At 52.9% G+C, this 22,167-nt stretch overlaps 2 pseudogenes; both read left to right on the top strand.

Moving 5' to 3' along the window:
* LOC130266375 (zinc finger protein 665-like) overlaps nt 1-22,167 on the top strand; it is a 30,105-nt pseudogene that overhangs the window by 3,050 nt on the left and 4,888 nt on the right.
* Nucleotides 15,408-21,312, top strand: LOC130266381 (spectrin beta chain, non-erythrocytic 4-like; annotated as a pseudogene).

Here is a 22,167-nt window from a genome sequence, read left to right as displayed (position 1 = left end):
GAGCTGTGCTGCTGGGCAGAGCCGTGACAAGGTCTGTGTTCCCAGGAATGGCCGGGCAGTGCCTGAGGGGGCAGCAGGAAGAGCTTCAGCTCATCAGTGAGGGTGAGTGAGGGCAGCGGGCTGGCAGCGGGGCTGGCAGGAGGAGCTGCAGGCCCTGCCCCGGCTGCGGAGGGCTCTGCTCCCTGTGCGGACGGGGGGCGGCGTGGGCAGAGCACACAGAGATTTCAGGGGCCCGTGGGGATTCGTGGCCAGCAGCTTCGGGCTGATCCCGGTGGTCCCTGCTCCCTCCTGGCCATGGCTAGAGCAGGCTGGGATGACTCTGGCACGGGGGTCTCCTCGGGTCCCCATAGATCCAGGGTGTGTCCATGGCTCTGTTCCACCCTCTTCCAGCCCCTCAAGCCCAGAGGCAAGAAACCAGCCCATCATGATCTAACCTGGAAAATTAAGCCCAGTTTCCCCACAGAGGTAAAGAATTAGAGTCACCTTCAGGATCCAGTGAACCAGTGTCCCAAGAACACACCAGGTGACAACTGAAGACACCAGGAGACATCACCTCTCTGCTGCTGGAGCTCCAGGCAGAGCTGATGATTGGCACAGTTCTTGTGGCTTCAGCCGTCTCCCTGCCTGTAGACAGCTCTCTGCCTCCAGCATTCAGACTATGCCCATCCCTTTCTTCCCCTCCAGCTCATCCCTTTGCTTTGCCTTCCATCAATAAACAGTTTGTTTTCTTCACCTTGCCTGCATCTCTGTGGAGTTCAAGCGATGCAAATCCAGGGCCCTGGAACTCACAGGCCCTTCTCTTCCACGCCGTGTTTTGTGCAGAGACGCAGAGGAACGAGGGCAGATCAGGCTGGAAAGGTCTCTGTGCTGAAGCTCCAATTCCACAACACTGGAGTTCAAGGTCTTGCTGAGCACCCTGAAGCCCCTGGGTTTTAGAAGAGCCAACCTGAGTATGCTCTGAACGCAGCTGGGAGGGATTCCATGGCAAGCATGCACAGAGGGCAAAGGAGCTTGGAATGCTGGAAGGTTTCAAGAACAGCTTCCTGAAAGCGCAGTAATGCTCCATCCCTGCACAGGGTCAGGAAGAGGGCAGAACCAGAGAGCATCAGGGCTTCACAGAGAGCTTTGGGTGTGCCAAAGAGCAAATGAAGCAGCAGCACAGTGCCCGAGACTCGGGCGCGTGACCGTGCCAGTGTCCGGAGCGCTGCCAGGCAGTGCCGGGATCCTGGGTGCGGTTCTGGTCCCCACAAGTGAGGAATGGCAGCCCCTGCCTCAGAGCCAGTCAGAAAGCCAAGCAAGTGGGACCAGAGGGAGGGCACCCTTCCAGTCTCTCTTGGGGATGGCTGCAAAACAGCCCCTGCTTCTTCTTCCTCCGCCTGTGCTCGGGGTGTTCTGGTGGCAGAGGCAGCCAGAAAGAACATGAGGCTAGCAAAAAATGTCGATGAGAACTTGTTTGTGTATGAGCATTTATTCAGCTGATAATTCATACCTGTACATATATACATTGATTTTCGATATCAGTGTATTTAACCAAGGATTTACAAATTGATGTGAACTAACTATCAGGTCATTGCTTTAAAAGATTTGCTCTCTTCCCTTCCTTTAACCTTTCTGTTCCTGAGAACCACAGAGAGTTGTAAATGATAAAGAAGTTCCATGGTATCAATGAGTCCAGTGGATTACTGACATTAAAATCAAAATCAAAAGTATACACATGCCTTGTTTACTAGCTAAAAAGAGAACAAAGAAGAAATCTAGGTTTTGATTCCTGGACATTAATCATATTTAAAGGAAATATTGGACAGAACGAAATACAATTTGGATTAAATATTAAACCAGCCCTGCAATTCTCACCCTTAATCGTTTTAACAAAGTTTCTTTATATTATAGGTACTTTAGAAAATAATTTGAAATAAAGTTCTATGGAACCATGCTATCATAAAACATCTACCCTTTCTTAAGTTCTTCACAGAGAAGAACGAATATTCTATAAATCTACTACAGGACAGAATGCATGGTTTAAGGTGCTGAGCACTACCATTTCAAACACAGAAGGTACTTAATGCAGAGATAGTCTAAGAAATTAAAAAACCAGTATTAGCAGTGGGGCAACAAGTTCTGCAGTCTTAGAATTGGTATCATTTATAATCAGGTCTGCTCTCTGTAGTGGGTTTGAGTTCCAAAGGCCAAGCAGAGCCTGCAGGACAGGGAGCTGAGCTGTACCTGCAGTTCCAGGAGGGGTCCCGTTGGTGTCTCAGGAGCAGCTCCGGTGTCCATCAGCAATGTGCCCGCTCCTCCCGCCTGCTGCCAGTCCTTCCCTTGCAGTGCAGCAGGGGCTGCTCCCTGCTCCCGGCCAGCTCCTTTGCCTGCAGTCCCTTCCAGTGCTGGCACTACAAGCTCCCTCCTGCCTTGAGCCAAATGCCTGCCTGCACCTTGGGCTGCCTTTGCCAGGTCTCTTTTCCCAAGTGTTTGACTCCCAGACTTCAGCCCCAGCCCATTGGTTATTTCCATCACCAGGTAGTTTCACACAATGAACCGTTTCGGTTTTACCTCAGAGGTGAATCATTGAGATTGTGGTGCTTTCTTGCACCCAATGTCCTGCTAAGACCAAGAACGAGCTGTTTCTGCAGCTTAGTTTGTGGCTATTCCTACATCATTTTATTCCACACGGAATGACTAAAGCAAATCTATCCTTTTCCTTACTAAGTTGAGGCTGCAGCTTAGCGCAGATATGTGTGTGTCCTAGTTTGAAAAGACAGTTTTGCTAGGGAAAAGCAGGGCCTTCCTTCAAAATGGAGCTAATAAACCCTTCCCTCTGAATTAGTATAATTTTGAAATTAAGGGGCTATCAGGCAAAGATATGGGAATAGGAATAACAGTTCTTTACCAGTCTATCTAACAAGACGAACAAAACAACCACAACTATGAAATCAACACCAAACAGAGCAGTAACCCAGTTCCAGCCCTGCTTGGCCGCAGGCTCCCTTCCCTGTGCTGCAGCTCCCGGTGCTGGGCAGGGGCAGACCCCGCGCAGCTGCAGGAGTGCTGGGGGTGAGAGCGGGGCTGTCCCAGATGGGAAGGGGATGGAGGAGAGACTTTTGCTCACTGTGTCGGTCGTGGTGCTCAGCAGGGTGCTTGGAGACAGCAGGCTGAAGCGAGAAGGCAGCAGTGCGGGCTCCAAGAACAGAAAAGGGGCTCCCGGCGTTGGGATGGCGGGGGTCGGACAGCAGCAGCAGCAGCAGCAGCATCCTCTGACTGCAAGAGCGAGCGAGGGAGCAAATGCCTTCCCCCTTCTTCACCTGATCCTGATCTTGCTGTGTTCCCCCTTTCCCCCACCCCTTCGAGAGAAACTCTGAAAAAAAAAAGAATTGGAGTCAACCCCTCCCCCAAAACTAGCCATCAGTGCTGCTTAGCATGTCAATAGGAAAAAAATCCACAGAGAGGTTAGGAAAACAAACCAATCCCAACAGTGTGAAAAGAAACTAAATGTCATAATCCCTTTTTCTCGTGCCCAGCTAGGGTGCTGCCTCAGGGGGTTCTAGATATGGACCACAACTCACAGACAAATAACCTCAGTCAGGTTCTATTACCCACAGATTGACAGACTGTGAGGAATTGGCTGCCACAGCCTGTCACACACTCACCAGAGCTTAAGGATCAGTGAAAAAATAGGGGCAAATATTGATGTGGTCGCTCATCATGGAAATGAGAAATGCCCCAAAGCCAATGTCAGTTTCAAAGGGAAATTTATCACAGATTGTTACAACTGCCCTGCTTATATATGATGACCAGTTTCAGTTCAAAGATGGCTACAGAATGGCACAACTCTGCTTGACTATATAGATAAAGACAGAAATATCCATTTCAGTTCCCACAATCAAGTATGTTCCAGGTCACTAAGTACTGCCCACATATATTTCTATATATGTGTACATATGGATGTGTGTGCGTAATATAAAGAACCAAACATCAATGGAATGATCTGAAAATCCACAGAGCGGGAGTTCTACGCTCACTGGAGTCCCGGAGTGCCCCCCAGGGTGGAGTGGTTTTGGAGGGGAGTTTGGGGCCAGATGGGTTTGACCCCAAAGTTTGGGGATGCGGGAGGTTTGATCATAAAGTTTGAGGGGGGTTGACACCCCAGGGTTTGGGATCAGGGGGTTTGACCCCAGAATTTTGGGATCGGGGGAGTTGGACACCCCAAATATTTCAAACCCCAGAGTTTGGGAATTGGGGGAGTTTGACACCTCAAGGTTTGGAGTCTGAGGGGGTTTCATCCTAAAATTTGGGGTCAAGGGTGTTTTACACCTCAGGATTTGGGGTTTGGAGGTGTTGGTCCTAAAGATTAGGATTTGGGGGGTTTGGACACCAAATTATGGGGATTTGGGGGATTTAACCCCAGAGTTTGGAAATTGAGGGGGGGTGGGTGATCCTAAAATTTGAGATTTGGGGGGAATTGACACCCCAGGGTTTGGGTTTTGGGGAGTTTTGACCCCAGAATTTGGGGATCAGGGGGCTTTAACCCCAAATTGTGGGATCAGAGGGGTTGGAAATCCCAAATATTTCAAACTTCAACGTTTGAGGATTGGGGGTTTTGATCCCAAATTTGGGGTTTCGGTGTGTTTGACCCCAGGATTTGGGGGGTTTTGACTCCCCCAGGTTTGGGGTAGAGGTTGAGATCAAAATGATTCCCTGAAAACAACGGCAGGATCGGGATTGGGAACAGGATCGGGATTGGGAATGAAATAGGGATTGGGAGGGGGAACGGGATTGGGTTTGGGGACCGGATTGGGAACAGGATCGGGATTGGGAATGAAATAGAAATTGGGAGTGAGAACGGGATCAGGATTGGGGAAGGGATCAAGTGAATGAGATTGGGATCAGAAACAGGGATGAGATTGGGAATGGGAACGGGAACGGGAACAGGGACAGGTCAGGGACTGTAAATAGGAATGAGACTGGGAATGAGGGATCAGAAACGGGAATGAGACCAGGATTGAGAATGGGATAAGGATTGGGATTGGGGATTGGGAACAGGATTGGGAAAGGGAATGGGAACGGGATTGGAACTGGGAAAGGCAGTGGGATCGGGATTGGGAATGGAAAGAGAATCAGGAATGGGAACAGGATCAGGAATGGGAACAGGATTGGGAATGGGAAGGAAAAGAGGGATTGGGCATAAAATAGGGAATGGGAACCGGAATGGGATTAGGATTGGAATGGGAATAGGAATGAGATCGGGGTCAGGACCAGGAACAGGACTGAGAACAGCATCAGGAAGGGGAAGGGGAAGAAGACTGAGAAAAAAACAGGAATGAGATAGGGATTGGGAATAGGATTGGGAACAGGATCGGGATGCTAAAGCTGTGACATAAATGGGTGCCTTGGCCGAGAAACAAAACTAGGATGGGCACGAACAACTTTTCCATGCTGGGAGCTGGAATTCCAGAGCCTGGCAGTGTGAGCCATGCGGGACCATGCAGACTGGGATCATGGGGGCTGGGATCACATGGACTGGGATCCTCCAGACTGGGACTGCACAGACTGGGACTAGATGGATCAGGGCCATGCAGAGTGGGATTGTACAAACTGGGAACACATGGACTGGGATTGTACAAACTGGGACCATACGGACTGGGATGGCTGCTCCAGAATGATGTGAACTGAGACGCTCCCGCCCCTCACAGGGTCCCTCCCAGTCCTGCCCAGTCCCGTGTGGGGGCGCAGCCAAAACTCCCTGTAGTGAACAAGCAGGTCCCAGAGTGCTCCCGGTGTCGGTCTCTGTCCTGGTCCCGGTCTCAGGCTCAGTTTGGAGCAGTCCTGGAGCGCTCCTGGTGCAGATTCTTGTCCCGGTCTGAATCTCGATCCCGGAGTGGTTCTGGTCTCAGGCTCAGTCACGGTCCTATAGCAGTGCCAGTCTTGGTGCTGGTTTTGTTTTCAGTTTTGGTCTCAGTCTCGGAGCGGTTCCGGTCCCAGTGCTGGTACTGGTGCCAGTGTTGATCCCAGAGTGCTCCCAGTGCCAATCTCACTCTCAGAGCCAGTCATGGAGCGGTGCCAGTCTCAGTTCTGGTGCCGGTGCCGCTCTCAGTCTCAGTCCTGGAGCTCTCCTGGTGCCCGTCCCAGTGTCAGTGCTGGTCTCAGTCTTGGTCCCAGTGGAAATTCAGGGCCCAGTCTCACTGTTGGTCCCAGTCTCAGTTCCAGTTCTGGAGCAGTGCTGGTCTCGGTCTCTGATTGTTCTAATGTTGGTCTCAGTACTGATGCTGGTGCTGGTTCTGGTGTTGGTCTCGGTCTTGGTTCCAAATATTTTAGGCCCATTTGGCTGATTTTATGCAAAAGTGGGATTTTAGACTGGATTTTAGGAACATTTTGGACAATGTTAGGTAAATTTGGATGATTTTAGATCACTATTGTATCTATAGGGGATCTCTAGGGGATCTGGAGGGGATCTGGAGGGGACTGGCGTGGCTTTACGCCCATGGGGCATTTCTGGGGGTCTGCCAAGGGCACTGGGGGCTCTGCGGGGTCCCTAAAGGGGGTTTGGGAGGTCCATAGGGGATCTGTAGGAGCCTGGAGGGGGCTTTACCGCCCTGGGGGTTTCTGGGGTTTTGTATGGGGGATTTAGGCTTGTCTATAGGGGATTTGGGGCGCACTGGGTAGTCTATAGTGGATCTATAGGGGATCTGTTGGGGACTGGCAGGGACTGAGTGTCTCTAGAGCAGATTTGGGCTTGTCTGTAGGGGATTTGGGGGGTCCCTTAAGGGGGATTGGGATTTCTATACGGGATTTTGGGGACACTGGATTTTCCCTAAAGGCACATTGAGAGAATTATGTGGTCTACACCAGGAAGTTTTTTTAAAATTTTGTGTACAAACATGGGAATTTTTAGGCTTCTATTGGGAATTTTTGACATTTTGGGGACCTCAAACGGAATTTTGGACGATCCCACTGGGAATTTTTGTGGTCTTTATAGGGAAAATTCTGTCAAAACATGGAAGGTTAGGTTCTCTAGAGGAAAATTTTTTGATCTCTATAGAGAATGATTGGGAATTCAGGGTCCAAATGTGAGAATTGCCGGGGAGGGTGGATGAGTTTGGATGCCAAAATATGGCAGTGAGCAGCTGGCATGAAGCCCATGAGACACAGGGCTCTGATTTTAGGGTGATTTTGGCTCCCTTGGGGGGTTTCAGGCCAGTTTGGGTGTGTTCAGGCCCATTTGGGTGATTTTAAGAAAATCGAAGTGGTTCTAAGGTGATTTTAGGCCAATTTTTGTGATTTTTGGCAAAAGCAGGCACTCTCACAGTTGATTTTACACAGATTTAGGAGATTTAAGAGTGATTATGGCACCTTGGTGTGGGTTTTCAACCACTTTTGGCAGTTTGAGTCCCTTTGGTTAGATTTCAAATCATTTAGCTGATTTCAGGCCAAAGCTGATGGGTTTTAGGTTGGATTTTAGGCCCCTTTTGGACAATATTAGGCACATTTGGATGATTTTACACCCCTTGTTGTGGATTTGAGGCCTCTCTGCCTGATTTCAGGCCAAAACTGGTGGATTGAGGCTGCATTTGGTGTCTTTTATTGGTGATTTTTGGGCAAACCAAATCCTTTTAGGATCTTTATCCACGCCCCTTCCCCTCACAGTTCCCGCCCATCCCTTGACCCATCCCCTCCCAGTTCGGGGTTCCGAACCGGGCAGGAGGAGGAGGGAGGGAGGAAGAGGCGGAGCCGCAGCAGAAACAGGAGGGGACAAGGCAGGATTCCAGCGCCATCCCGGAGCTGCCTGAACTCGCAGCGCCCCCGGGACCATCGCCCCCCATCCCGCAGGTGCCCGGGGAGGGGGAGCTCGCCCCAAATATCCCGGGGCGGTCCCTGGGTTTGGGGATTTTTGAGGGGGATGTTGGGATGTTGCCGGGCTCCAGAGGCGCAGATGGCCCTCGGGGGTACATCGGGGGGTCCCCGGGAGGTGTTTTTGGGGGTCCCGGTGGGTGCGGGCAGAGCCCCGTTGGGGGCGGGGGGATGCGGGTCTCCCCGCGGTGGGGGTTGGGCTTCCCGGGCCGGGCCCTGCGAGCTCTGCCGGGGCCACGTGGGGAGCGCGCGGGAGCGGCGGGATCGGCGGGGGGACAGCGGTTTTGGGGAGCCCCGGGAGAGGCGCGGCTTCCCTGAGCGGGAGCGCAGACACAGGAGAGCCCCAGAAGGGCAAAGCGGGGAGCCCGAGAGGGGGGGACCCCTGGCATTGCCGGGACCCCGGCGGGGGGTGCTGGGGCTGGAGGGGCGGCATGGCCGGGAAAGGGCTTCGGGGCTCCCGGTGCCGCCAGTGGCTGCTCCCAGCAAGAGCCCAGTTGCTCCCCGCGTGTGCTTCCAGTTTCCTCGGCACTCCCGGCCATTCCCTATGATGATGGAATTTGCCACAGCACGGTCCCAGTTGCTCCAAGTTCCTTCCAAGATCACTGAAAGTGAGAGAACAAAAGAAAAACGCCCAATAACAATTTAAAATTTAGAGAGTGAAGGCGTTACTTTATTATCTGGGCAGGATGTTGTGGCTAAGATGTAGCACAGAAATCTTCTCATCCACACATAACCCGTGTGTGCAGAGAGAATCAAAGCATGAAACTCCGTTTTTAGTAAATTTTTCAGGCTTTTTCTACAGTCACAGAAATAAATTGGGTCAGTGTTCTTTGGTCTCCAGTTTGCAAACACTCATTTCCTAATTTTTGGTCTCTTTTTGGATCCAGATTTCTCCCCTTGTGATGTATATTAGATCTTCATTCCCTGATTTTATCAGTCTTTTCAGAGGAGATATCTGCAATCTGCCAGAGGCAGAGTCTGGGGTGGATGTTCCTGGGTGGCCACTGATGTTCTGTTAATGGCCGCTGATGGCCCTTGAGCACTCCAGCTGCTCCCAGTGTGTTCATGTGTTGAGTTCATCCGACCCCACCTGGTGCAGCAATGCCTTGCAAAGAAAATTAAAAGATTTTTAGGGAAAAGGCAAACAAAATATCTTGATTAAAATTAGAGAAAATTTTTAAACACATACGTTTTCCAACATCACTTTGATCCAGTTTTTTCCCAGTTCTCCCAGATGCCCCTAGCACAGTCCCAGTCACTCCCAGTACTATCCCAGTGTGAGTCTAGTCTCTGCCAGCAGGGCTCCGATCACTCACACATGCCCCCAGTTGCCCAAGCACGGTCCAAGTTCTCCTCCCAGTACTATCCCAGTCACTGATAATTAGGTCCCAGTTACCAGCTTTACGGTCTTAGACACTCCCAGTATATCCCAGTTGCCCTGAACAATCTCATAGTCATTTCCAGGCACTACCAGTTACCTCAGCGTGGTATAATTGCCCCCAGTTTTATCCCATTTTCCCCTGGAATAGTCCCAGTGCCTCTCAGCATGGTTTGTTTATTTTCTTTTTAGGGCTGGGTAATGTTTGGAGAATGCAGAACTCCAAAGGTGATCCCAGTCAGTCCCAGTCACTCCCAGTCAGTCCCTATTATGATGCAACTTCCCCCTTGCACATTCCCAGTTGCTCGCAGTTCCTCCCATTTTCATCCCGTGTGTTCCCAATCCCAGTCTCCCCAGTATAGTCCCAGTCTCTCCCAGTATGAGGCCGTGGCCCCCAAGTGCTCCCTGTCAATGCCAGCATGACCCCAGTAGCCTCCAGTATAATCCCTGTGACTCCCTGTCTCTCCCAGTATATCCCAGTCACCCCCATCATGCTGCCAAGTCACTCTCACTTCTTCCCACTTGCTTTCAGCATGATTCCAGTTGTTCACAGGCACTCCCAGTCCATCCCAGTATGATTCCAGTCACCCTCAGTGTGCTCCCAGTCTCACCCAGCATGGACCCAGCTGCTCTTCCTGTGATCCCAGGATGATCCCAGTAGCTGCCAGCATCGTTCCACTTGTTCACAGTTCCTAGCAGGATGATCCCTAGAATAGCCCCAGTCTCTCTCAGCATTGTCTCACTATCTCCCACTTGCCCCCAGTATGGTTACAGACACTCTCATTATATCCCAGTTTTCCCAGTAAGGTTCCAGTTACCTCAGAATGATCCCAGTCTTTCCCAGTTATTCCCAGTTGTCTCCAGCCTGATTCCAGTTTTGGTCAGTGTCCCATACTCCCAGTTGCTCCCAGTAAGATCTCTGTTGTGGCCTCAGTCCCCTCAGCATGGTTCCAATACCTTCCAGTTGATTCCAGTTGCTCCCAATGTGTGCACATTTTCCTCCCAACATGGGCCCAGTAGCTCCCAGTAACCCCCAGCCAGGTTCCATTCCCATTCTCTGTAATTCCAATGGCTCCAAGGATGATCCCAGTAGGACCTGTAGTCACCCCCAGTATGGTTCCACTCATCTCCAGTATGACCCCAATCACTCCCAGGTCCTCCCAGTCTTCTTCCAGTCATGCCCAGAGTAAATCCCAGTCAATCCCAGTATGGTTCCAGTTGTGACCAGTCCTTCTCCATCATTCCCAATCTGATTGCAGTATTATGCCAGTGATTCCCAGATATTCCCAGTACTATTCTGGTCACTCTGATTAGAATCTCAGGTAGTTCCAGTAGGATCCCTGTATGACCCTGACATGGGCACAGCTGCTCCCATTATCAAACACTGTGGTTCCACTTGCTCCCCTTTCCCCTCACTGTGGTTTCAGTCTATCCCAGTGCATCCCAGTTGCCGCCAGCATGTTACCAGTCACTGCCTGTTGCTGCCAGTATGATCCAGTATGATCCCAGTCCTTCTGAGCATGATTCCTGTGTATCCCAGTTCCTCCCAGTGTGATCCCAGATGCCCCCATTTGCCCCAACACAGTCCCAGTCACTCCATAGAGGATCCCAGTCACTCCCAGCATGGTCACAGTCATGCCCAGTTCCCCCAGTACAGAGTAGTAGCTCCCACTGACTCCCCAGTAGCCCCCAGCATGGACACAACTGTTCCCAGTGTGGTTCCAGTCCCCCCAGTGTGATTACAGACACCCTTATTATATAAGATCTCCCAGCTGCCCCTAGCAGAGTCCTAGTCACTCCCAGTACTATCCCAGTATAAGTCCAGTATGATGCCAGTCTCTGCCAGCAGGGCCCCACTCACACACACTTGCCCCCAGTTTCCTGAACATGGTCCCAGTTTTCCGCCCAGCACATACCCAGTCACTCCTAGTTACGTCCCAGTCACAACCCCTATGGTATCAGACACTCCCAGTATATCCCAGTTGCCCTGAACAATCTCATAGTCATTCGCAGGCACTCCCAGTTACCTCAGCATGGTTCACTTGCCCCCAGTTTAATCCCAGTTGCCCCTGGAATAGTCCCAGTGCCTCTCAGCATGGTTTGTTTATTTTTGTTTTTTTAGGGGTGGGAAATGTTTGGAGAATGCAGAACTCCAAAGCTGAGCAGCAAATGCCCCTTGAGGGGACACTGGGAGGTCCCAGTGGCAGCTGCCGGCAGAGGCAGCCTGGAGGAGCAGAGCCCTGTGTCCCCCAGGACCCCAAAGTGGGGAGCCCAGAGAGGGGGGAGCGCCGCCATTGGCGGGACCCTCAACAGCCTGGAGAGGGGCAGGGGGGACTCCTTGGACCCCCAGCACCCCAAAGCAGAGAATAAGGGGAGAAGGGACCCAAGGACCCCAAAATCCCCCAGCATCCGTAAATGGGGAGAGGGAAGAGGGGGGAGCTTTTCGGATTGCTGGGACTCCCAGCAGCCTGGGGAGGGCGGGGACTGAGTAGATGGGGGACCCCCAACACAAGCGTGACCCCCAACAGCTGGGACAGGCGGAACCTCCGAACACTAATGGGGAGGGACCATTGCCAGGAACTCCTGGGAGGCATTTTCAGGGCTGAGTGTTGGTGTTTGGGAGGTTTTGATGGAGCCCAGATGCCTGGGGACTTCTAGAGATGGACTTGTGCAGGAGGAGCCCCCAACACAATGTGCTCATCCCTTGTTATTCCCCAAACCAGGATTTCCCAATTTAAGCCCTTGGCCCTTTGGAGGAGGAGGAGGAGGTTGCGAGGAAGAGGAAGATCGCCCAGGAGCTGAAGGCAGGTGAGGAGGAAGTCAGTGCCCCTTTCCCCCTCTGTCCTGCTCCATCTTCCAGCCGAGCACAGCCCTGGCTGCAGGACACCCCGCTGCCGACACCGACCTGCCTGGGTCGCTGGGACCCAGGTGGGACACGCTGGGGGGATCTCCTTCCCCTTCCCTCTGGCACGGAGGCAAATTCCATCCTCTTCTTGTCATTCCTCGCCCAGACAAGGAACTGAGCACAGAGAGCAGGGAGGACAAATCCCCACGGCAGAACCTGGTGGAAGAGGCCATTTGCAGCGGCTCCATGGCCCAGGAATCCAATGGGGAGGAAATGCTGCGGGGATCTCACACCAGGAGGGGCTGCAAACGCAGATTACGGGGATCTGAGGACGAAAGACCCAGCCTGGGCCGGGCAGGTGGCTGGAGATGGAGCCAGAGCTCGGACCTGTTGGTCCATGAGCAGCTTCGTGATGGGGAGAAGCGCCACAAGTGCTCAGAGTGTGGGATGAGCTTCAGATGGAAGTCCAGACTGATCCATCACCAAAGGATCCACAGTGGGGAGAGGCCCTATGAGTGTGGGGTGTGTGGGAAGAGGTTTTACACCAGCGACAATCTCCTCAAGCACCAGCGCATGCACACAGATGAGAAGCCCTTCCGCTGCCCCGACTGCGGGAAGCGATTCAGGGAAAACTCCGACCTCACCAACCACCAGCACATGCACACCGGGGAAAAGCCCCACAAGTGTGAGGAGTGTGGGATGAGCTTCAGGCAGAGCTGCACCCTGATCCGCCACCAGAGGATCCACACTGGAGAGAGGCCCTACGAGTGTGGGGACTGTGGGAAGGGCTTCAGGCACCGTTCCAGCCTAATCAACCACCAAAGGATCCACACTGATGAGAGGCCCTACGACTGTTCTAAGTGTGGGAAGAGGTTTCCCAGCAGCTCTGATCTTGTCTAGCACTACCAGACACACACGGAGGAGAGGCCCTACGAGTGTCCTGACTGCGGGAAGGGCTTCAGGAAGAGGTACAATCTCATCAACCACTGGCGCATGCACACTGGGGAGAGGCCCTACAAGTGTGAGGAGTGTGGGAAGAGCTTCTCCCGCAGCTCAACCTTGACCAAACACCAACGGAGGCACCGGTAAGGGAAGCCCTGCGAGTGCCCTGAGTGCAGGAAGATCTTCATGCGCTGCTCCAACTCCATCCCCCACTGCAGGACCCACATTAGGCAGAGCCCTGGTGATCCACATTCCCTGGGATCCATGTTGGATAGACACCTGCCTGGTTATCCTTTTGTTTTGGCCTTCGTTTTCTCTCTTCTCCACCTCTTCGTGCTGCAAAAGGCAAGAGGGATCGATCTGTCACCTCAAAACCTCCCAAATTCAAGTAAAAACACCTCAATTTTGACTCAAAAGGATCAGTCCGTATTCAGAGTGCTTTCTTCCATCCTCAAAACAACTCAGTCCCACACGAACCTTACTGGATTCCAGAGCCACCAGGGTGAGAACAGGTTGGAAGGAAATTGGTAGAAGTGGGATCCAAATTTGGAGCGGTTGGATCAGGATTGTGTGGGGCTGTCTGTGTGAGATGTATTTGATAGTAAATAAAAGTTTGACAATTTCTGATTTCTGTCTCATTCTCTTTCAGTCAGTTCCAGGTCTGTTTTCAGTGGCACCTTCTCAGCTGATTTGTGTTTGTGTCCTCCTTTTTCTCCTGCCTCTCTCTGCCTGCTCTGTTTCTCTCTCAGGGTCTCCCTTGAGCCAGGGCAGCTCCCACCAAAGACCCTGCCCTGATTCAATTCCCAGTGCAGGAGCTGCAACAGCCATGGGTGAAGTTCTGAAGGCTGGCACTGAAATGTCCCTGTAAGATCGTGCTGCACTTGGCTTTTGGCCCCTTCTGAAGAGCTTTGCCTTCAAGGGCAGGAACATCTTTTCTTGGCTGGGAACTGGAATTCCAGAGCCTGGCAGTGTGAGCCATGCAGGACCATGCAGGCTGGGATCATGGGGGCTGGGATCACATGGATTGGGATCTTCCAGTCTGGTGTTGCATAAACTGGGACCAGATGGATCAGGGCCATGCAGACTGGGATTGTACAAACTGGGATCACACGGACTGGGATTGTACCAAGTGGGATCACATGGACTGGGATTGTACAATCTGGGACCATATGGACCAGGGTGTCCAGAATGATGCGAACTGAGGTGGTCCTGCCCCACCCAGGGCTCCCTCCCAGTCCCGCACAGGAACACAGCCAGAAATCCCCAGAGTTAATGTGTAGGTCCCAGAGTGCTCACTGTGTGATCCTGGTGCTGATCCCTGTCCTGGTGCCAGCCTCATTCTCACTCTCAGTCTCGGAGCACTCCTGGTGTCAGCCTCGGTTTCGGTTCTGATCCCAGTGCCGATCTTAGTCTTGGAGCAGTCCCCGAGTGCTCCATGTGCTCATACCGGTCCTGGTTTCAGTCTTGATCCCAGAGCGGTGCTGGTCTCAGTCCCAGTGGGTCTTACAGTCGTGCCAGTCTCGGTGTTGGTTCTCGTGCCGCTCTCAGTCTCAGTCCTGGAGTTTTCCCGTTGCCGTCTCTAGTGTCTGTCTTGGTCTCAGTCTTGGTCCCAGTTCCAGTTCTGGGGCTGATTTGGCTCGGTCTCAGTCCCAGTGCCAGTAGTGGTCTTGTAAATGTGCCAGTTTCGGTTCCAGTGTCAGTTCTGTTCCCAGTCTTGGTCTTGGTTCCAGTCCTGGGCTACTTTATTGACGATAGAGAGAGAGAGACTGAGACAGCGGGCTCATGATCAGAATCCAAAATTTATTGTCAGCAACATTTGCTTATACACTATTTTTACGAAAGCAGTAATATTTGACTACATTCATAGGGTTAAACATCACCCAGACAAACTTTACATTTCTCCTTATTTAATTCAATCTTCTTTCCTGTTGCCAGTCTTGATCCAATCTTCTTGCAATTGTCAAAGCTCTGTTTGTCCTTGCCAGGGCGTCCTGGTTATCAAACTGCAAATGCCAATTAAATCCACAGCACTCTCTGTCTCAGCTTCCACAGTGCTGGTCTCAGTCTGGGTCCGATAGTGGTGCCAGTCTTGGTGGCGATGCCGGTTCTGTTTTCAGTCTTGGACTCAATGTTGGTCTTGGTTTAAGAGCAGTCCCAGATCCAGTGGTGGTACCAGTGCTGGTGTTTGTCTCAGAGTGCTCCCAGTGTCAATCTCAGTCTTGGTTCTGGTGCTGGAGTGGTGCCAGTTTGGGTTTTTGTATCTGTGCCAGTCTTGGTGCTGGTTACGGTGCCACTCTTAGTCTCAGTCACGGAGTTCTCCCGGTGCTGGTTCCGGTCCCAGGGCAGTCCTGGAGGTCTCCTGGTTCCCGTCACAGTGTCAGTGCTGGTCTCAGTCTTGGTCCCAATGCCAATTTTGAGACTGGTTTCAGTCTCATTCTCTGTCCCAGACTCAGTTCCAGTGCTGGAGCAGTGCTGGTCTCAGTTCTGGTGTCAGTTCTGTTCCCCGTCTTGGTCTCTGTAATGAATGGGCCAGGAGAGCAGCTCCTTTTTCAAGGCCTTTATTGAAAATCAGCTCTGGGTGGGGCCCGAGGGGTCATGCACAGTGCCGCTGCTTGGGAGGAGAGTTTCAGCTCCCTGTGGCGCCTCACCACGGTACGGCGGTGCCGGGGGTGTCACTGGGGATGGGGGCAGCTGTGGGCTCAGCAGAATCTCCTCGTCTGACCTTGATCCCGTTTCCATCTCTGTTACTGTTTCCATTGCTGGCTTTGTCCTCTTCATCTCCATCTTTGTCTTCATCTTTGCCTCCATCTTCATCTTCATCTCCATCATCAACTCCATCCCTGTCTCCATCTCCATCATCTCCGTCACCGCCTCCATCATCTCCATCTGCATCCCCATCATCTCCAACCATCTCTATCTCTGTATGCATCATCTCCATAATCTCCATCACTGTTGTAATCTTCATTTCCATCTTGTCTCCAACCCTCCCATCTGCATCATCTCCAACCCATCTCTATCACCTCCATCACCTCCATCACCATCTCCATCACCTCCATCTCCATCTCCGTCTCCATCCTCTCCAATCATCTCTATTTCCATCTCATCTCTGTCATCTCCATCACTTCCCTCTCCACCCCCATCCCCATCTCATCACCATCACCTCCATCTCCATAATTTCTGTCTCCATCCCCATCTCCATCACCTTCATCTCTACCCTCACCCCCATCTCCATCATCTCCCATCTCCATAATTTCAATTTCCATTATGTCTATCACCTCCATCACCATCTCCATTTTGTCCATCTCCACCCCACCCAATCCCACCCCACAGATCGAGAAGCTCAAGGCCGAGCAGAACAAGCAGCCGCCAACGCCGCTCCTGACCCGCAAATTTTTGGGGGAAGCCCCGGGAGGTGGCGACCCTCGCCGGCCAGAGCCGCGCATCGCCTACGTCCGGCACGAGCTGCGGCCGGAGCGCCTCCAGCCCCAGCTTGACCGCGTCCAGACTCCGACCACTGAGGGAGGGCCCTCTGAGCCATTCCCGGCCACCACCGCCATTACCGCGGCCACCCCTGCTGAGTCCCCAGTGGCCCCCAAGGCCGAGGAGCCCGGTGATGTCCGGTCGGTGCTTCCGGAGTGGCGCCGGGAGTGCTGGTTGGAGCACCAGGAGTCCAGCGAGCTGGAGCTGCTGTGGCACAATGGGAAGGGCGGCGGGTGAGCGAGGGGACGCTATGGGGACACCAGGGGGACACCATGGGGACAGCAGGGAGGAGATGAGGCTGAGGTGACCCCACCGTGGTCCCCAAATGTCCCCCAGCAGCAAAGCCACCCTGGCCGACATCGTGGAGCAGCTGCAGGAGAAGGAGGCGGGCGGGCCCATGCCGGCTTTCTGGAGTCCTTGGTGAACCCTTGGTGACACTTTGGTGGCTCCTTGGATTCCTTCTTGTGTCCCTTTGGATTCCACTCAGTGTCTCCTGAATGTCCCCTCCATGTCCCTCTGGATGTCCCCTGGATGTCCCCTCCACACTCCCCTGGAGATTCCTTCATGACTCCCTGGAGATCCCTCAGGGTCTCCTCAGTGTCCCCTCCATGTCCCCCTCAGTTTCTCCTCCATGTCCCCCTGGATGTCTCCTCAGTGTCCCCTCCATGTTCCACTGGATATCCATCAGTGTCCTCTCAATGTCCCCCTGGATGTCTCCTCATTGTCCCTTCCATGTCCCACTGGAGATCCTCTCAGTGTCCCACCATGGAGATCCCCTCCATGGCCCTCTGGATGTCCCCTCAGTGTCCCCTCTACATCCCATGAGACAGCCCTAAATGTCCCCTCCATGTCCCCTCCTTGTGCCCCTGGATGTACCCTCATTGTCCGCTCCATGTCCCACTGGAGATCCTCTGTTTCCCCTCAGGGTCCCCTCATTGGCGCCTCCATGTTCCACTGGATGTCTCATTGTCCCCTCCTGTCCCCTCACGGTCCCACTGGAGATCCCTCCATGACTCCATGGAGATCCTTCAGTGTCCCCTCAATGTCCTACTGGACATCCCTCAGTGTCCTACTAAAGATCCTCTCCATTGTCTCCTGGAGATGCCTCATTGTCCCCTCCATGTCCCCCTAAATGTCCCCTCCAGACACACCTCTGTGTCCCCTTCATGTCCCCCTGGATGTCCCCTCTGTGTCCCCTCCATGTACCACCAGCCACCCCTCACCATCCCCTCCCATCCCCAGCCCCGTGACCGCGACTCCCCCGCCCATCTCCCCGCTGGCCCCGAGGCTCTGCCGGAGAGGACCCCGAGGCCGGACCGTCCCCGGGTGCGGAACCAGCCGAAGCCGCAGTGCCAGCCATGACCCAAGGACTCGACGCAGGGTCCGGGGGAGCCATGGCGCTCACGGTTGGCCCCGGCACACGGCAGGGCGCCGCTGCCGTCGCCCCCCGCACACAGTGACGCACGAGGGGTTCCTGCTGCACAAGTACGAGCTCGATGGCGCCGGCAAGAAGGCGTCCAACAGGTCTGGGGATTCTCCAGGGGTTGGGGTTCATGGGTGATCCATTGGAATTTGGGGGGTCATCAAGGGTTGTGGTTTATTGATGGAAGGAGTTCTACAAGGGTTGGGGTTCATCAAGGGTTGGGGCTTCTCCAAGGGTTGGATTACTCCAAGGGTTGGGGTTCATCAAGGGTTGGGGGTTCTCCAAGAGTTGGATTTCTCCAAGAGTTGTCATTCATTAAGGGTTGGGGTTCACCAAGAATTGGGGGTTCACCAACAGTTGGGGGACATCACTGGAAGGGGTTCTCCAGGGGTTGGAGTTCATTGATGATCCACTGGAATTTGGGGGTTCAAGAAGAGCTGGATGTTCGTCAAAAGTTGGGGTTCATCAATGTTCCACCAAAATTTAGGGGTTTATCAAGGGCTAGGGGTTCACCAAAAGTTGCAGGTCCATCAATGGAAGGCATTCACCAAGGACTGGGGTTCACCAAGAGTTGGAGGTTCTCCAGGGGTTTGGATTCATCAATGATCCACCAGAATTTAGAAGTTCACCAAGAGTTGGGGATCCATCAATGATGGGGTTCACCAAGACTTTAGGGTCCTCCAAGGGTTGGAGTGCATCAAGGGAAGGGGTTCACCAAGAGTGGGGGTTCACCAAGAGTTGGGGGTCCATCAGTGATGGGGTTCATCAAGGGCTAGGAGTTCACCAAAAGTTGGGGGTCCATCAATGGAAGGCGTTCACCAAGGATTTGGGTTCACCAAGAGTTTGGGTTCATCAAGGGTTGGGAATTCTCCAAGGGTTGGGGCTAATCAATAATCCATCAGAATTTGGAGGTTCATCAGTAGTTGAGAGTTCACCAAGATTTGGGGGTCCATCAGTGATGGAGTTCACCAAGAGTTGGGGTTCATCTAGATTTGAGGGTTCTCCAAGGGCTGAGGTTCACCAAGACTTGAAGGTTCATGAAAAGTTGCGGGTCCATCAGTGATGGGTTTCACTAAGGGATGGGTTCACCAAGAGCTGAGGATTCACCAAGAGTTGAGGGTCCATCAATGGAAGGGTTCCATCAGAATTTAGGGGTTCACCAAGAGAAGGTTCTCCAAGGGTTGGGATTTATCAATGATCTACCAGAATTTGGGGGTTCACCAAGGGTTGGGGTCCATGAATGGAAGGATTCCATGAATGGAAAGTGTTCAGCAAGGGTTGGGGATTCTCCAAGGGTTGGGGTCCATCAATGGAAGGGACTCACCAAGAGTTGAGGGTCCATCAGTGATGGGGTTCACCAAGAGTTGGAAATTCTCCAAGAATTGGGAATTCTCCAAGGGTTGGGTTCCATCAATGGATGACGTTCACAAAGAGTTGGGGTTCACCAAGAGTTGAGGGTTCTCCAAGAGTTGGGGTCCATCAATGATGAAGTTCACCAAGAGCTGGGGTTGACCGAGAGTGCGGGTTCAGCAAGAGTTGGGAATTCTCCGAGAATTGGGTGTTCTCCAAGGGTTGAGGGTCCATCAATGGAAGGGATCCACCAGAATTCGAATTTTGATCAACCAACAAAAGCCATTGACCAAAATCCGCGATCCACCAACGTTATGAACATTCCAATCCTAAAAAATTTTTTTGGGGGGGGTTCCACCAAACCCCGCGAGCAGGTCCTGGGTGAACCTCTACTGCGTGCTGGCCAAAGGCGACCTGGGCTTCTACAAGGACGCCAAGGGCCCGGCGGCCGGCGCCACGCACGCCGGTGAGCCGCTGCTCAGCCTGCACCGCGCCGCCAGCAACGTGGCCAGCGACTACAAGAAGAAGAAAAATGTCTTCAAGCTCAAGTGAGCGCCGGGCTGCGGCGGTTTTTGGGGGGTGGTGTCATTTTTGGGAGGTGTGATGTAATTTTGGGGACTGTGATGTCACTTTTAGGATCTCGTGTTGATTCAGATGAGTTCTGTTGACATTTTTGGGTCTCTGATGCCATTTTTGGCATGTCTGTCATTTTTGGGGCCTCATGTTCATTTTGGTGTCTCTGATGTCATTTTTGGAGTCTCCTGTTGATTTTGGTGGGTTCTGATGTCACTTGTGGGGTCTCTAATGTAGCTTCTGGGGTCTCTGATGTCATTTTTTGGGTCTCGTATTGATTTTCGGGTCTCATGTTGATTTTGGGGTGTCTAACTCCACTTTTGGAGTCTCTAATGTCATTTCTTGGGTGTCTGATGTCACTTTTGGGGTGTCTAATGTCACTTTTGGATCTCTGACGTCATTTTTGAGGTCTCATGTTGATTTTTGGTTCTTTATTTCACTTTTGCATCTCTGATGTCATTTTTGGTGTCTCTGATGACATTTTTGGGCTCTCTGATGCCATTTTTGGTGTCTCTGATGTCACTTTTGGTGTCTCTGATGTCATTTTTGGGCTCTCTGATGCCATTTTTGGGGTCTCTGGTGCCACTCTTGGGGTCTCCCGCTGCCTCTGGTGGCTCTGATGTCCCCAAGTCCCGGTGGCCTCGGTGACACCGTCCCTGTCTTGAAGGACCGGCGACGGGAGCGAGTTCCTGCTGCAGGCCAAGGATGAGGTGCGGATATGGGGGGTCCTGGCCAGGTATTGGGGGGGATGATGGTCGTTTTGGGGGGTTTCATGGGGATTTTGGGGGCCTGATGGTGATTTTGGAGAGACTCATGGGGATTTTGGGGGTCTTTGTAGGGTTTTGGGGACTCTCAGGGTGGTTTTTGGGGTCTCATGGTGATTTTGGGGTCTCACGGGGGTTTTGGGTGGTGATTACAGGGGTCTAATTGTGATTTTGGGGTGGTTTAGGGATGCTTCATGGTGATTTTGGGGGTCTCATGGGGATGTTGGGGGTCTCATGGAGGTTTTGATGGTTCTCAGGGTGTTTTTGGGATGTCTGACCCCATTTTCCATCTCTCAAACCCCATTTTCTGTCTCTCTAACCCTGTTTTCAGGGTGTCTCACCCCATTTTCCATCTCTCTAATCCCATTTTCTGTCCCACTAACCATTTTCCATGTCCCTGACCACGCTTTTGGGGTGTCTCACCCCATTTTCCATCTCTCTCACCCCGTTTTTCATGTCTCTAACCCCATTTTCTGTCTCTCTAATCCCATTTTTGGGGTGTCTCACCCCATTTTCCATGTCCCTGACCCCGTTTTCGGGTTGTCTCACCCCATTTTTCGGTTTTCAGGAGGACATACAGGGCTGGCTGCGGGCTCTGGCCGCCAGCGCCCAGGAACACGCTGAGCTGGCCCGGTGGCAGCAGGGCCTCCTCACCACCTCCTCCACCGACGAGGGGCTCCCGTGGCGCGACCCCAATCGGCCCCGACAGAAGTGACCCCCCCAAAACCCCAAATTTGGGGTCTGAAGCCCCCCCTCAAAACCCCAATTGCGGGGTGCCAGTCCTTCCCAAACCCCGGATTTGGGGTCCCAGCCTCCCAGTTTTGGGGTCCTGAGTTCTGGGTTTGGGGTCCTGAACCCTGGGGTGGGGTCGGGGTCCTTTCCAAAACCAAATTTTGGGGTCCCAAACCCTAAATTTGGGGTCCTGCACCCTCCCAAAATCCCACCTGTGGGGTCTCAGTCCTTACTAAATCCCGATTTTGAGGTCCTGAGTTCTGGGTTTGGGGTCCTGATTCTCGGATTTGGGGTCCCAATCCTTCCCAAACCCCAATTTTGGGGTCCTGAACTCTAAATTTGGGGTCCTGGTCCTTCCCAAAACCCCAACTGTGGGGTCCTGGCCCCCTCTGAGCTCCTGTTTTGGGGTCCCAGCCCTTCCCAAACACTGGATTTGGGGTCCCAAGCCCTAGTTTTTGGGGTCCAGCGCCCCCTCCAAAACCTCAATTTTGGGGTTCAGCCCCCTTCCCCCAAACCCCAAATTTGGGGTTCTGGCCCCCCTGAGCCCAAATTTTGGGGTCCCAGTTCCCCCTTTCCCCCAGCTCAAGCCATAGAGATCCGGGGGACCCCAGTGCTGCCGTTGTACAAATGTAATAAAGCACCTGCTGCACCCCAAAACGAGCCTGGGGCATTTGGGGGTGTGCTGAGGGAAATCTGGGGAGTCCTGGGAGGGGTCGGGGGTGTCTTGGATGGGTTTTGGGGGAGTCCTGGGGGAGTTTGGAGGTGTCCTGGGGGGAATTTGGAGAGTACTGAGAGGAATTTAGGGAGTGCTGGGGGAGTTTGGGGTGCCCTGGGGGGG

This window comes from Oenanthe melanoleuca, unplaced genomic scaffold (genome assembly GCF_029582105.1).
Source record: "Oenanthe melanoleuca isolate GR-GAL-2019-014 unplaced genomic scaffold, OMel1.0 S028, whole genome shotgun sequence".
In the NCBI taxonomy this organism is placed as follows: domain Eukaryota; kingdom Metazoa; phylum Chordata; class Aves; order Passeriformes; family Muscicapidae; genus Oenanthe; species Oenanthe melanoleuca.
The sequence above is the reverse complement of the archived record's forward strand: the minus strand, read 5'-3'. Positions and strand labels throughout refer to the sequence as shown.